The sequence below is a fragment of the Pleurodeles waltl genome, chromosome 5 (assembly GCF_031143425.1).
Source record: "Pleurodeles waltl isolate 20211129_DDA chromosome 5, aPleWal1.hap1.20221129, whole genome shotgun sequence".
NCBI lineage: Eukaryota > Metazoa > Chordata > Amphibia > Caudata > Salamandridae > Pleurodeles > Pleurodeles waltl.
Genome location: NC_090444.1, coordinates 1,623,231,092 through 1,623,246,757, shown reverse-complemented (window position 1 = coordinate 1,623,246,757; position 15,666 = coordinate 1,623,231,092).

Sequence of the window (15,666 nt, the reverse complement as noted above, 5' to 3'; positions counted from 1 at the left end):
TTTTATCGGTAGACTTGGAGGAACGCTGGGTGGAAGGAAATTTGTGGCTCCTCTCTGATTCCAGAACTTTCAGTCACCAAAATATGAGGAAAATGTGTTTTTTAGCCACATTTTGAGGTTTGCAAAGGATTCTGGGTAACAAAACCTGTTCAGAGCCCCAAAAGTCACCCCATCTTGGATTCCCCTAGGTCTCTAGTTTTCAAAAATGCATAGGTTTGGTAGGTTTCCCTAGGTGCCGGCTGAGCTTGGGGGCAAAATCTACAGGTAGGCACTTTGCAAAAAACACCTCTGTTTTCTTTCAAAAAATGTGATGTGTGCACGTTGCGTTTTGGGGCATTTCCTGTCGCGGGTGCTAGGCCTACCCACACAAGTGAGGTATCATTTTTATCGGGAAACTTGGGGGAACGCTGGGTGGAAGGAAATTTGTGGCTCCTCTCTGATTCCAGAACTTTCTGTCACCAAAATGTGAGGAAAATGTGGTTTTTTAGCCACATTTTGAGGTTTGCAAAGGATTCTGGGTAACAGAACCTGGTCAAAGCCCCACAAGTCACCCCATCTTGGATTCCCCTAGGTCTCTAGTTTTCAGAAATGCACAGGTTTGGTAGGTTTCCCTAGGTGCCAACTGAGCTAGAGGCCAAAATCTACAGGTAAGCACTTTGCAAAAAACACCTCTGTTTTCTTTCAAAAAATGTGATGTGTCCACGTTGCGGTTTGGGGAATTCCCTGTCGCGGGCGCTAGTCCTACCCACACAAGTGAGGTATCATTTTTATCGGGAGACTTGGGGGAACGCTGGGTGGAAGGAAATTTGTGGCTCCTCTCTGATTCCAGAACTTTCTGTCACCAAAATATGAGGAAAATCTTTTTTTTTAGCCACATTTTGAGGTTTGCAAAGGATTCTGGGAAACAAAACCTGGTCAGAGACCCACAAGTCACCCCATCTTGGATTTCCCTAGGTTTCTAGTTTTCAAAAATGCATAGGTTTGGTAGGTTTCCCTAGGTGCCGGCTAAGCTAGAGGGCAAAATCTACAGGTAGGCACTTTGCAAAAAACACCTCTGTTTTCTTTCAAAAAATGTGATGTGTGCACGTTGCATTGTGGGGCATTTCCTGTCGCGGGCGCTAGGCCTACCCACACAAGTGAGGTATCATTTATATCGGGAGACTTGGGGGAACGCTGGGTGGAAGGGAATTTGTGGCTCCTCTCTGATTCCAGAACTTTCTGTCACCAAAATGTGAGGAAAATGTGTTTTTTTTCAGCCACATTTTGAGGTTTGCAAAGGAATCTGGGTAACAGAACCTGGTCAGAGCCCCACAAGTCACCCCATATTGGATTCCCCTAGGTCTCTAGTTTTCAAAAATGCATAGGTTTGGTAGGTTTCCCAAGGTGCCGGCTGAGCTAGAGGCCAAAATCTACAGGTAGGCACTTTGCGAAAAACACCTCTGTTTTCTTTCAAAAAATGTGATGTGTGCACGTTGCTTTTTGGGGCATTTCCTGTTGTAGGCGCTAGGCCTACCCACACAAGTGAGGTATCATTTTTATCGGGAGACTTGGGGGAACGCTGGGTGGAAGGAAATTTGTGGCTCCCCTCTGATTCCAGAACTTTCTGTCACCAAAATGTGAGGAAAATGTGTTTTTTTAGCCACCTTTTTAAGGTTTGCAAAGGATTCTGGGTAACAGAACCTGGTCAGAGCCCCACAAGTCACCCCATCTTGGAGTCCCCTAGGTCTCTAGTTTTCAAAAATGCATAGGTTTGGTAGGGTTCCCTAGGTGCCGGCTGAGCTAGAGGCCAAAATCTACAGGTAAGCACTTTGCAAAAAACACCTCTGTTTTCTTTCAAAAAATGTGATGTGTCCACGTTGCAGTTTGGGGAATTCCCTGTCGCGGGCGCTAGTCCTACCCACACAAGTGAGGTATCATTTTTATCGGGAGACTTGGGGGAACGCTGGGTGGTAGGAAATTTGTGGCTCCCCTCTGATTCCAGACCTTTCTGTCACCAATATGTGAGAAAAAATGTGTTGTTTTTAGCCAAATTTTGAAGTTTGCAAAGGATTCTGGGTAACAGAACCTGGTCAGAGCCCCACAAGTCACCCCATCTTGCATTCCCCTAGGTCTCTAGTTTTAAAAAATGCATAGGTTTGGTAGGTTTCCCTAGGTGCCGGCTGAGCTAAGGGCCAAAATCTACAGGTAGGCACTTTCCATAAAACACCGCTGTTTTCTTTAAAAAAATGTGATGTGTCCACGTTGCGTTTTGGGGCGTTTCATGTCGCGGGCGCTAGGCTTACCCACACAAGTGAGGTATCATTTTTATCGGTAGACTTGGAGGAACGCTGGGTGGAAGGAAATTTGTGGCTCCTCTCTGATTCCAGAACTTTCAGTCACCAAAATATGAGGAAAATGTGTTTTTTAGCCACATTTTGAGGTTTGCAAAGGATTCTGGGTAACAAAACCTGTTCAGAGCCCCAAAAGTCACCCCATCTTGGATTCCCCTAGGTCTCTAGTTTTCAAAAATGCATAGGTTTGGTAGGTTTCCCTAGGTGCCGGCTGAGCTTGGGGGCAAAATCTACAGGTAGGCACTTTGCAAAAAACACCTCTGTTTTCTTTCAAAAAATGTGATGTGTGCACGTTGCGTTTTGGGGCATTTCCTGTCGCGGGTGCTAGGCCTACCCACACAAGTGAGGTATCATTTTTATCGGGAAACTTGGGGGAACGCTGGGTGGAAGGAAATTTGTGGCTCCTCTCTGATTCCAGAACTTTCTGTCACCAAAATGTGAGGAAAATGTGGTTTTTTAGCCACATTTTGAGGTTTGCAAAGGATTCTGGGTAACAGAACCTGGTCAAAGCCCCACAAGTCACCCCATCTTGGATTCCCCTAGGTCTCTAGTTTTCAGAAATGCACAGGTTTGGTAGGTTTCCCTAGGTGCCAACTGAGCTAGAGGCCAATATCTACAGGTAAGCACTTTGCAAAAAACACCTCTGTTTTCTTTCAAAAAATGTGATGTGTCCACGTTGCGGTTTGGGGAATTCCCTGTCGCGGGCGCTAGTCCTACCCACACAAGTGAGGTATCATTTTTATCGGGAGACTTGGGGGAACGCTGGGTGGAAGGAAATTTGTGGCTCCTCTCTGATTCCAGAACTTTCAGTCACCAAAATATGAGGAAAATCTTTTTTTTTAGCCACATTTTGAGGTTTGCAAAGGATTCTGGGAAACAAAACCTGGTCAGAGACCCACAAGTCACCCCATCTTGGATTTCCCTAGGTTTCTAGTTTTCAAAAATGCATAGGTTTGGTAGGTTTCCCTAGGTGCCGGCTAAGCTAGAGGGCAAAATCTACAGGTAGGCACTTTGCAAAAAACACCTCTGTTTTCTTTCAAAAAATGTGATGTGTGCACGTTGCATTGTGGGGCATTTCCTGTCGCGGGCGCTAGGCCTACCCACACAAGTGAGGTATCATTTATATCGGGAGACTTGGGGGAACGCTGGGTGGAAGGGAATTTGTGGCTCCTCTCTGATTCCAGAACTTTCTGTCACCAAAATGTGAGGAAAATGTGTTTTTTTTCAGCCACATTTTGAGGTTTGCAAAGGAATCTGGGTAACAGAACCTGGTCAGAGCCCCACAAGTCACCCCATATTGGATTCCCCTAGGTCTCTAGTTTTCAGAAATGCACAGGTTTGGTAGGTTTCCCTAGGTGACAACTGAGCTAGAGGCCAAAATCTACAGGTAAGCACTTTGCAAAAAACACCTCTGTTTTCTTTAAAAAAATGTGATGTGTCCACGTTGCGGTTTGGGGAATTCCCTGTCGCGGGCGCTAGTCCTACCCACACAAGTGAGGTATCATTTTTATCGGGAGACTTGGGGGAACGCTGGGTGGAAGGAAATTTGTGGCTCCTCTCTGATTCCAGAACTTTCTGTCACCAAAATATGAGGAAAATCTTTTTTTTTAGCCACATTTTGAAGTTTGCAAAGGATTCTGGGAAACAAAACCTGGTCAGAGACCCACAAGTCACCCCATCTTGGATTTCCCTAGGTTTCTAGTTTTCAAAAATGCATAGGTTTGGTAGGTTTCCCTAGGTGCCGGCTAAGCTAGAGGGCAAAATCTACAGGTAGGCACTTTGCAAAAAACACCTCTGTTTTCTTTCAAAAAATGTGATGTGTGCACGTTGCATTGTGGGGCATTTCCTGTCGCGGGCGCTAGGCCTACCCACACAAGTGAGGTATCATTTATATCGGGAGACTTGGGGGAACGCTGGGTGGAAGGGAATTTGTGGCTCCTCTCTGATTCCAGAACTTTCTGTCACCAAAATGTGAGGAAAATGTGTTTTTTTTCAGCCACATTTTGAGGTTTGCAAAGGAATCTGGGTAACAGAACCTGGTCAGAGCCCCACAAGTCACCCCATATTGGATTCCCCTAGGTCTCTAGTTTTCAAAAATGCATAGGTTTGGTAGGTTTCCCAAGGTGCCGGCTGAGCTAGAGGCCAAAATCTACAGGTAGGCACTTTGCGAAAAACACCTCTGTTTTCTTTCAAAAAATGTGATGTGTGCACGTTGCTTTTTGGGGCATTTCCTGTTGTGGGCGCTAGGCCTACCCACACAAGTGAGGTATCATTTTTATCGGGAGACTTGGGGGAACGCTGGGTGGAAGGAAATTTGTGGCTCCCCTCTGATTCCAGAACTTTCTGTCACCAAAATGTGAGGAAAATGTGTTTTTTTAGCCACCTTTTTAAGGTTTGCAAAGGATTCTGGGTAACAGAACCTGGTCAGAGCCCCACAAGTCACCCCATCTTGGAGTCCCCTAGGTCTCTAGTTTTCAAAAATGCATAGGTTTGGTAGGGTTCCCTAGGTGCCGGCTGAGCTAGAGGCCAAAATCTACAGGTAAGCACTATGCAAAAAACACCTCTGTTTTCTTTCAAAAAATGTGATGTGTCCACGTTGCAGTTTGGGGAATTCCCTGTCGCGGGCGCTAGTCCTACCCACACAAGTGAGGTATCATTTTTATCGGGAGACTTGGGGGAACGCTGGGTGGAAGGAAATTTGTGGCTCCTCTCTGATTCCAGAACTTTCTGTCACCAAAATATGAGGAAAATCTTTTTTTTTAGCCACATTTTGAGGTTTGCAAAGGATTCTGGGAAACAAAACCTGGTCAGAGACCCACAAGTCACCCCATCTTGGATTTCCCTGGGATTCTAGTTTTCAAAAATGCACAGGTTTGGTAGGTTTCCCTAGGTGCCGGCTAAGCTAGAGGGCAAAATCTACAGGTAGGCACTTTGCAAAAAACACCTCTGTTTTCTTTAAAAAAATGTGATGTGTGCACGTTGCATTGTGGGAAATTTCCTGTCGCGGGCGCTAGGCCTACCCACACAAGTGAGGTATCATTTATTTTGGGAGACTTGGGGGAACGCTGGGTGGAAGGGAATTTGTGGCTCCTCTCTGATTCCAGAACTTTCAGTCACCAAAATGTGAGGAAAATGTGTTTTTTTTCAGCCACATTTTGAGGTTTGCAAAGGATTCTGGGTAACAGAACCTGGTCAGAGCCCCACAAGTCACCCCATATTGGATTCCCCTAGGTCTCTCGTTTTCAAAAATGCATAGGTTTGGTAGGTTTCCCAAGGTGCCGGCTGAGCTAGAGGCCAAAATCTACAGGTAGGCACTTTGCGAAAAACACCTCTGTTTTCTTTCAAAAAATGTGATGTGTGCACGTTGCTTTTTGGGGCATTTCCTGTTGTGGGCGCTAGGCCTACCCACACAAGTGAGGTATCATTTTTATCGGGAGACTTGGGGGAACGCTGGGTGGAAGGAAATTTGTGGCTCCCCTCTGATTCCAGAACTTTCTGTCACCAAAATGTGAGGAAAATGTGTTTTTTTAGCCACCTTTTTAAGGTTTGCAAAGGATTCTGGGTAATAGAACCTGGTCAGAGCCCCACAAGTCACCCCATCTTGGAGTCCCCTAGGTCTCTAGTTTTCAAAAATGCATAGGTTTGGTAAGGTTCCCTAGGTGCCGGCTGAGCTAGAGGCCAAAATCTACAGGTAAGCACTTTGCAAAAAACACCTCTGTTTTCTTTTAAAAAATGTGATGTGTGCACGTTGCGTTTTGGGGCATTTCCTGTCGCGGGTGCTAGGCCTACCCACACAAGTGAGGTATCATTTTTATCGGGAGACTTGGGGGAACGCTGGGTGGTAGGAAATTTGTGGCTCCCCTCTGATTCCAGACCTTTCTGTCACCAATATGTGAGAAAAAATGTGTTGTTTTTAGCCAAATTTTGAAGTTTGCAAAGGATTCTGGGTAACAGAACCTGGTCAGAGCCCCACAAGTCACCCCATCTTGCATTCCCCTAGGTCTCTAGTTTTAAAAAATGCATAGGTTTGGTAGGTTTCCCTAGGTGCCGGCTGAGCTAAGGGCCAAAATCTACAGGTAGGCACTTTCCATAAAACACCGCTGTTTTCTTTAAAAAAATGTGATGTGTCCACGTTGCGTTTTGGGGCGTTTCATGTCGCGGGCGCTAGGCTTACCCACACAAGTGAGGTATCATTTTTATCGGTAGACTTGGAGGAACGCTGGGTGGAAGGAAATTTGTGGCTCCTCTCTGATTCCAGAACTTTCAGTCACCAAAATATGAGGAAAATGTGTTTTTTAGCCACATTTTGAGGTTTGCAAAGGATTCTGGGTAACAAAACCTGTTCAGAGCCCCAAAAGTCACCCCATCTTGGATTCCCCTAGGTCTCTAGTTTTCAAAAATGCATAGGTTTGGTAGGTTTCCCTAGGTGCCGGCTGAGCTTGGGGGCAAAATCTACAGGTAGGCACTTTGCAAAAAACACCTCTGTTTTCTTTCAAAAAATGTGATGTGTGCACGTTGCGTTTTGGGGCATTTCCTGTCGCGGGTGCTAGGCCTACCCACACAAGTGAGGTATCATTTTTATCGGGAAACTTGGGGGAACGCTGGGTGGAAGGAAATTTGTGGCTCCTCTCTGATTCCAGAACTTTCTGTCACCAAAATGTGAGGAAAATGTGGTTTTTTAGCCACATTTTGAGGTTTGCAAAGGATTCTGGGTAACAGAACCTGGTCAAAGCCCCACAAGTCACCCCATCTTGGATTCCCCTAGGTCTCTAGTTTTCAGAAATGCACAGGTTTGGTAGGTTTCCCTAGGTGCCAACTGAGCTAGAGGCCAAAATCTACAGGTAAGCACTTTGCAAAAAACACCTCTGTTTTCTTTCAAAAAATGTGATGTGTCCACGTTGCGGTTTGGGGAATTCCCTGTCGCGGGCGCTAGTCCTACCCACACAAGTGAGGTATCATTTTTATCGGGAGACTTGGGGGAACGCTGGGTGGAAGGAAATTTGTGGCTCCTCTCTGATTCCAGAACTTTCTGTCACCAAAATATGAGGAAAATCTTTTTTTTTAGCCACATTTTGAGGTTTGCAAAGGATTCTGGGAAACAAAACCTGGTCAGAGACCCACAAGTCACCCCATCTTGGATTTCCCTAGGTTTCTAGTTTTCAAAAATGCATAGGTTTGGTAGGTTTCCCTAGGTGCCGGCTAAGCTAGAGGGCAAAATCTACAGGTAGGCACTTTGCAAAAAACACCTCTGTTTTCTTTCAAAAAATGTGATGTGTGCACGTTGCATTGTGGGGCATTTCCTGTCGCGGGCGCTAGGCCTACCCACACAAGTGAGGTATCATTTATATCGGGAGACTTGGGGGAACGCTGGGTGGAAGGGAATTTGTGGCTCCTCTCTGATTCCAGAACTTTCTGTCACCAAAATGTGAGGAAAATGTGTTTTTTTTCAGCCACATTTTGAGGTTTGCAAAGGAATCTGGGTAACAGAACCTGGTCAGAGCCCCACAAGTCACCCCATATTGGATTCCCCTAGGTCTCTAGTTTTCAAAAATGCATAGGTTTGGTAGGTTTCCCAAGGTGCCGGCTGAGCTAGAGGCCAAAATCTACAGGTAGGCACTTTGCGAAAAACACCTCTGTTTTCTTTCAAAAAATGTGATGTGTGCACGTTGCTTTTTGGGGCATTTCCTGTTGTAGGCGCTAGGCCTACCCACACAAGTGAGGTATCATTTTTATCGGGAGACTTGGGGGAACGCTGGGTGGAAGGAAATTTGTGGCTCCCCTCTGATTCCAGAACTTTCTGTCACCAAAATGTGAGGAAAATGTGTTTTTTTAGCCACCTTTTTAAGGTTTGCAAAGGATTCTGGGTAACAGAACCTGGTCAGAGCCCCACAAGTCACCCCATCTTGGAGTCCCCTAGGTCTCTAGTTTTCAAAAATGCATAGGTTTGGTAGGGTTCCCTAGGTGCCGGCTGAGCTAGAGGCCAAAATCTACAGGTAAGCACTTTGCAAAAAACACCTCTGTTTTCTTTCAAAAAATGTGATGTGTCCACGTTGCAGTTTGGGGAATTCCCTGTCGCGGGCGCTAGTCCTACCCACACAAGTGAGGTATCATTTTTATCGGGAGACTTGGGGGAACGCTGGGTGGTAGGAAATTTGTGGCTCCCCTCTGATTCCAGACCTTTCTGTCACCAATATGTGAGAAAAAATGTGTTGTTTTTAGCCAAATTTTGAAGTTTGCAAAGGATTCTGGGTAACAGAACCTGGTCAGAGCCCCACAAGTCACCCCATCTTGCATTCCCCTAGGTCTCTAGTTTTAAAAAATGCATAGGTTTGGTAGGTTTCCCTAGGTGCCGGCTGAGCTAAGGGCCAAAATCTACAGGTAGGCACTTTCCATAAAACACCGCTGTTTTCTTTAAAAAAATGTGATGTGTCCACGTTGCGTTTTGGGGCGTTTCATGTCGCGGGCGCTAGGCTTACCCACACAAGTGAGGTATCATTTTTATCGGTAGACTTGGAGGAACGCTGGGTGGAAGGAAATTTGTGGCTCCTCTCTGATTCCAGAACTTTCAGTCACCAAAATATGAGGAAAATGTGTTTTTTAGCCACATTTTGAGGTTTGCAAAGGATTCTGGGTAACAAAACCTGTTCAGAGCCCCAAAAGTCACCCCATCTTGGATTCCCCTAGGTCTCTAGTTTTCAAAAATGCATAGGTTTGGTAGGTTTCCCTAGGTGCCGGCTGAGCTTGGGGGCAAAATCTACAGGTAGGCACTTTGCAAAAAACACCTCTGTTTTCTTTCAAAAAATGTGATGTGTGCACGTTGCGTTTTGGGGCATTTCCTGTCGCGGGTGCTAGGCCTACCCACACAAGTGAGGTATCATTTTTATCGGGAAACTTGGGGGAACGCTGGGTGGAAGGAAATTTGTGGCTCCTCTCTGATTCCAGAACTTTCTGTCACCAAAATGTGAGGAAAATGTGGTTTTTTAGCCACATTTTGAGGTTTGCAAAGGATTCTGGGTAACAGAACCTGGTCAAAGCCCCACAAGTCACCCCATCTTGGATTCCCCTAGGTCTCTAGTTTTCAGAAATGCACAGGTTTGGTAGGTTTCCCTAGGTGCCAACTGAGCTAGAGGCCAAAATCTACAGGTAAGCACTTTGCAAAAAACACCTCTGTTTTCTTTCAAAAAATGTGATGTGTCCACGTTGCGGTTTGGGGAATTCCCTGTCGCGGGCGCTAGTCCTACCCACACAAGTGAGGTATCATTTTTATCGGGAGACTTGGGGGAACGCTGGGTGGAAGGAAATTTGTGGCTCCTCTCTGATTCCAGAACTTTCAGTCACCAAAATATGAGGAAAATCTTTTTTTTTAGCCACATTTTGAGGTTTGCAAAGGATTCTGGGAAACAAAACCTGGTCAGAGACCCACAAGTCACCCCATCTTGGATTTCCCTAGGTTTCTAGTTTTCAAAAATGCATAGGTTTGGTAGGTTTCCCTAGGTGCCGGCTAAGCTAGACGGCAAAATCTACAGGTAGGCACTTTGCAAAAAACACCTCTGTTTTCTTTCAAAAAATGTGATGTGTGCACGTTGCATTGTGGGGCATTTCCTGTCGCGGGCGCTAGGCCTACCCACACAAGTGAGGTATCATTTATATCGGGAGACTTGGGGGAACGCTGGGTGGAAGGGAATTTGTGGCTCCTCTCTGATTCCAGAACTTTCTGTCACCAAAATGTGAGGAAAATGTGTTTTTTTTCAGCCACATTTTGAGGTTTGCAAAGGAATCTGGGTAACAGAACCTGGTCAGAGCCCCACAAGTCACCCCATATTGGATTCCCCTAGGTCTCTAGTTTTCAAAAATGCATAGGTTTGGTAGGTTTCCCAAGGTGCCGGCTGAGCTAGAGGCCAAAATCTACAGGTAGGCACTTTGCGAAAAACACCTCTGTTTTCTTTCAAAAAATGTGATGTGTGCACGTTGCTTTTTGGGGCATTTCCTGTTGTAGGCGCTAGGCCTACCCACACAAGTGAGGTATCATTTTTATCGGGAGACTTGGGGGAACGCTGGGTGGAAGGAAATTTGTGGCTCCCCTCTGATTCCAGAACTTTCTGTCACCAAAATGTGAGGAAAATGTGTTTTTTTAGCCACCTTTTTAAGGTTTGCAAAGGATTCTGGGTAACAGAACCTGGTCAGAGCCCCACAAGTCACCCCATCTTGGAGTCCCCTAGGTCTCTAGTTTTCAAAAATGCATAGGTTTGGTAGGGTTCCCTAGGTGCCGGCTGAGCTAGAGGCCAAAATCTACAGGTAAGCACTTTGCAAAAAACACCTCTGTTTTCTTTCAAAAAATGTGATGTGTCCACGTTGCAGTTTGGGGAATTCCCTGTCGCGGGCGCTAGTCCTACCCACACAAGTGAGGTATCATTTTTATCGGGAGACTTGGGGGAACGCTGGGTGGAAGGAAATTTGTGGCTCCTCTCTGATTCCAGAACTTTCTGTCACCAAAATATGAGGAAAATCTTTTTTTTTAGCCACATTTTGAGGTTTGCAAAGGATTCTGGGAAACAAAACCTGGTCAGAGACCCACAAGTCACCCCATCTTGGATTTCCCTGGGATTCTAGTTTTCAAAAATGCACAGGTTTGGTAGGTTTCCCTAGGTGCCGGCTAAGCTAGAGGGCAAAATCTACAGGTAGGCACTTTGCAAAAAACACCTCTGTTTTCTTTAAAAAAATGTGATGTGTGCACGTTGCATTGTGGGAAATTTCCTGTCGCGGGCGCTAGGCCTACCCACACAAGTGAGGTATCATTTATTTTGGGAGACTTGGGGGAACGCTGGGTGGAAGGGAATTTGTGGCTCCTCTCTGATTCCAGAACTTTCAGTCACCAAAATGTGAGGAAAATGTGTTTTTTTTCAGCCACATTTTGAGGTTTGCAAAGGATTCTGGGTAACAGAACCTGGTCAGAGCCCCACAAGTCACCCCATATTGGATTCCCCTAGGTCTCTAGTTTTAAAAAATGCATAGGTTTGGTAGGTTTCCCAAGGTGCCGGCTGAGCTAGAGGCCAAAATCTACAGGTAGGCACTTTGCGAAAAACACCTCTGTTTTCTTTCAAAAAATGTGATGTGTGCACGTTGCTTTTTGGGGCATTTCCTGTTGTGGGCGCTAGGCCTACCCACACAAGTGAGGTATCATTTTTATCGGGAGACTTGGGGGAACGCTGGGTGGAAGGAAATTTGTGGCTCCCCTCTGATTCCAGAACTTTCTGTCACCAAAATGTGAGGAAACTGTGTTTTTTTAGCCACCTTTTTAAGGTTTGCAAAGGATTCTGGGTAACAGAACCTGGTCAGAGCCCCACAAGTCACCCCATCTTGGAGTCCCCTAGGTCTCTAGTTTTCAAAAATGCATAGGTTTGGTAGGGTTCCCTAGGTGCCGGCTGAGCTAGAGGCCAAAATCTACAGGTAAGCACTTTGCAAAAAACACCTCTGTTTTCTTTCAAAAAATGTGATGTGTCCACGTTGCGGTTTGGGGAATTCCCTGTCGCGGGCGCTAGTCCTACCCACACAAGTGAGGTATCATTTTTATCGGGAGACTTGGGGGAACGCTGGGTGGAAGGAAATTTGTGGCTCCTCTCTGATTCCAGAACTTTCTGTCACCAAAATATGAGGAAAATGTGTTTTTTAGCCACATTTTGAGGTTTGCAAAGGATTCTGGGTAACAAAACCTGTTCAGAGCCCCAAAAGTCACCCGATCTTGGATTCCCCTAGGTCTCAAGTTTTCAAAAATGCATAGGTTTGGTAGGTTTCCCTAGGTGCCGGCTGAGCTAGAGGGCAAAATCTACAGGTAGGCACTTTGCAAAATACACCTCTGTTTTCTTTAAAAAAATGTGATGTGTCCACGTTGCGTTTAGGGGCATTTCCTGTCGCGGGTGCTAGGCCTACCCACACAAGTGAGGTATAATTTTTATCGGGAGACTTGGGGGAACGCTGGGTGGAAGGAAATTTGTGGCTCCCCTCTGATTCCAGAACTTTCTGTCACCAATATGTGAGAAAAAATGTGTTTTTTTTAGCCAAATTTTGAGGTTTGCAAAGGATTCTGGGTAACAGAACCAGGTCAGAGCCCCACAAGTCACCCCATCTTGGATTCCCCTAGGTCTCTAGTTTTAAAAAATGCATAGGTTTGGTAGGTTTCCCTAGGTGCCGGCTGAGCTAAGGGCCAAAATCTACAGGTAGGCACTTTGCATAAAACACCGCTGTTTTCTTTAAAAAAATGTGATGTGTCCACGTTGCGTTTTGGGGCGCTTCCTGTCGCGGGCGCTAGGCCTACCCACACAAGTGAGGTATCATTTTTATCGGGAGACTTGGGGGAACGCTGGGTGGAAGGAAAATTGTGGCTCCTCTCTGATTCCAGAACTTTCTGTCACCAAAATATGAGGAAAATTTGTTTTTTTAGCCACATTTTGAGGTTTGCAAAGGATTCTGGGTAACAAAACCTGTTCAGAGCCCCAAAAGTCACCCCATCTTGGATTCCCCTAGGTCTCTAGTTTTCAAAAATGCATAGGTTTGGTAGGTTTCGCTAGGTGCCGGCTGAGCTTGGGGGCAAAATCTACAGGTAGGCACTTTGCAAAAAACACCTCTGTTTTCTTTCAAAAAATGTGATGTGTGCACGTTGCGTTTTGGGGCATTTCCTGTCGCGGGTGCTAGGCCTACCCACACAAGTGAGGTATCATTTTTATCAGGAGACTTGGGGGAACGCTGGGTGGAAGGAAATTTGTGGCTCCCCTCTGATTCCAGAACTTTATGTCACCAAAATGTGAGGAAAATGTGGTTTTTTTAGCCACATTTTGAGGTTTGCAAAGGATTCTGGGTAACAGAACCTGGTCAGAACCCCACAAGTCACCCCATCTTGGATTCCCCTAGGTCTCTAGTTTTCAGAAATGCACAGGTTTGGTAGGTTTCCCTAGGTGCCGGCTTAGCTAGAGGCCAAAATCTACAGGTAGGCCCTTTGCAAAAAACACCTCTGTTTTCTTTAAAAAAATTTGATGTGTGCACGTTGCGTTGTGGGGCATTTCCTGTCGTGGGCGCTAGGCCTACCCACACAAGTGAGGTATCATTTATATCGGGAGACTTGGGGGAACGCTGGGTGGAAGGGAATTTGTGGCTTCTCTCTGATTCCAGAACTTTCTGTCACCAAAATGTGAGGAAAATGTGTTTTTCTTCAGCCACATTTTGAGGTTTGCAACGGATTCTGGGTAACAGAACCTGGTCAGAGGCCCACAAGTCACCCCATCTTGGATTCCCCTAGGTCTCTAGTTTTTAAAAATGCATAGGTTTGGTAGGTTTCCCTATGTGCCGGCTGAGCTAGAGGGCAAAATCTACAGGTAGGCACTTTGCAAAATACACCTCTGTTTTCTTTCAAAAAATGTGATGTGTCCACGTTGCGTTTAGGGGCATTTCCTGTCGCGGGTGCTAGGCCTACCCACACAAGTGAGGTATAATTTTTATCGGGAGACTTGGGGGAACGCTGGGTGGAAGGAAATTTGTGGCTCCCCTCTGATTCCAGAACTTTCTGTCACCAATATGTGAGAAAAAATGTGTTTTTTTTAGCCAAATTTTGAGGTTTGCAAAGGATTCTGGGTAACAGAACCAGGTCAGAGCCCCACAAGTCACCCCATCTTGGATTCCCCTAGGTCTCTAGTTTTAAAAAATGCATAGGTTTGGTAGGTTTCCCTAGGTGCCGGCTGAGCTAAGGGCCAAAATCTACAGGTAGGCACTTTGCATAAAACACCGCTGTTTTCTTTAAAAAAATGTGATGTGTCCACGTTGCGTTTTGGGGCGCTTCCTGTCGCGGGCGCTAGTCCTACCCACACAAGTGAGGTATCATTTTTATCGGGAGACTTGGGGAAACGCTGGGTAGAAGGAAATTTGTGGCTCCTCTCTGATTCCAGAACTTTATGTCACCAAAATGTGAGGAAAATGTGTTTTTTTAGCCAAATTATGAGGTTTGCAAAGGATTCTGGGTAACAGAACCTGGTCAGAGCCCCACAAGTCATCCCATCTTGGATTCCCCTAGGTCTCTAGTTTTAAGAAATGCATAGGTTTGGTAGGTTTGCCAAGGTGCCGGCTGAGCTAGAGGGCAAAATCTACAGGTAGGCACTTTGCGAAAAACAACTTTGTTTTCTTTAAAAAAATGTGATGTGTGCACGTTGCTTTTTGGGGCATTTCCTGTTGTGGGCGCTAGGCCTACCCACACAAGTGAGGTATCATTTTTATCGGGAGACTTGGGGGAACGCTGGGTGGAAGGAAATTTGTGGCTCCCCTCTGATTCCAGAACTTTCTGTCACCAATATGTGAGGAAAATGTGTTTTTTTAGCCAAATTTTGAGGTTTGCAAAGGATTCTGGGTAACAGATCCTGGTCAGAGCCCCACAAGTCACCCCATCTTGGATTTCCGTAGGTCTCTAGTTTAAACAAAAATGCATAGGTTTGGTAGGTTTCCCTAGGTGCCGGCTGAGCTAAGGCCAAAATCTACAGGTAGGCACTTTGCATAAAACACCTCTGTTTTCTTTAAAAAAAATTGATGTGTCCACGTTGCGTTTTGGGGCGTTTCCTGTCGCGGGCGCTAGGCCTACCCACACAAGTGAGGTATCATTTTTATCGGGAGACTTGGGGGAACGATGGGTGGAAGGAAATTTGTGGCTCCCCTCTGATTCCAGAACTTTCTGTCACCAAAATGTGAGGAAAATGTGTTTTTTTAGCCACCTTTTTAAGGTTTGCAAAGGATTCTGGGTAACAAAACCTGGTCAGAGCCCCACAAGTCACCCCATCTTGAATTCCCCTAGGTCTCTAGTTTTCAAAAATGCATAGGTTATTTAGGTTTCCCAAGGTGCCGGCTGAGCTAGAGGGCAAAATCTACAGGTAGGCATTTTGCAAAAAACACCTCTGTTTTCTTTCAAAAAATGTGATGTGTCCACGTTGCGTTTTGGGGCATTTCCTGTCGCGGGTGCTAGGCCTACCCACACAAGTGAGGTATCATTTTTATCGGGAGACTTGGGGGAACGCTGGGTGGAAGGAAATTTGTGGCTCCTCTCTGATTCCAGAACTTTATGTCACCAAAATGTGAGGAAAATGTGTTTTTTTTCAGCCACATTTTGAGGTTTGCAAAGGAATCTGGGTAACAGAACCTGGTCAGAGCCCCACAAGTCACCCCATATTGGATTCCCCTAGGTCTCTAGTTTTCAAAAATGCATAGGTTTGGTAGGTTTCCCAAGGTGCCGGCTGAGCTAGAGGCCAAAATCTACAGGTAGGCACTTTGCGAAAAACACCTCTGTTTTCTTTCAAAAAATGTGATG